This window comes from Sapajus apella, unplaced genomic scaffold, assembly GCF_009761245.1.
Source record: "Sapajus apella isolate SASKATOON/1434 unplaced genomic scaffold, GSC_monkey_1.0 scaffold192, whole genome shotgun sequence".
Lineage (NCBI taxonomy): Eukaryota > Metazoa > Chordata > Mammalia > Primates > Cebidae > Sapajus > Sapajus apella.
In genome coordinates this window covers 554,010-554,424 of record NW_022437132.1, presented here as the reverse complement: position 1 = coordinate 554,424, position 415 = coordinate 554,010, and the positions used below count along the sequence as shown (strand labels likewise).

Below are 415 nucleotides of genomic sequence, written 5' to 3'. Positions count from 1 at the left end.
CTCCTGGATCCCAGATCCTGGACCCATGACACTTTTCCCCGGACCCATGACACCTTCCCCAGACCCCAGGTCCCAGCCCCATGACACCTGTCCCCCGAACCTCGTATCCCGGACCCATGACACCTTCCCTGGACCCCAGGCCCATGGCACCATCCCCCGGACCCCAGACCATGGCGCCCGCTCTCAGCTCTAAGGCCCATGACACCTTCCCCAGATCCCGGACCCATGACGCCTTCCCCGGATCCCGGACCCATGGCGCCTTCCCCGGATCCCGGACCCATGGCGCCTTCCCCGGATCCCGGACCCATGACGCCTTCCCCCGACCCCGGACCCATGACGCCTTCCCCCGACCCCGGACCCATGGCGCCTTCCCCGGACCCCGGACCCCAGACCCACGGCGCCTTCCCCGGACCCC

At 69.6% G+C, this 415-nt stretch overlaps 1 protein-coding gene across 1 annotated transcript in view; it reads right to left on the bottom strand.

Moving 5' to 3' along the window:
* RAB40C (RAB40C, member RAS oncogene family) overlaps window positions 1-415 on the bottom strand; it is a 36,627-nt gene that overhangs the window by 35,227 nt on the left and 985 nt on the right. The gene's annotated exons all lie outside the window — the stretch shown is intronic.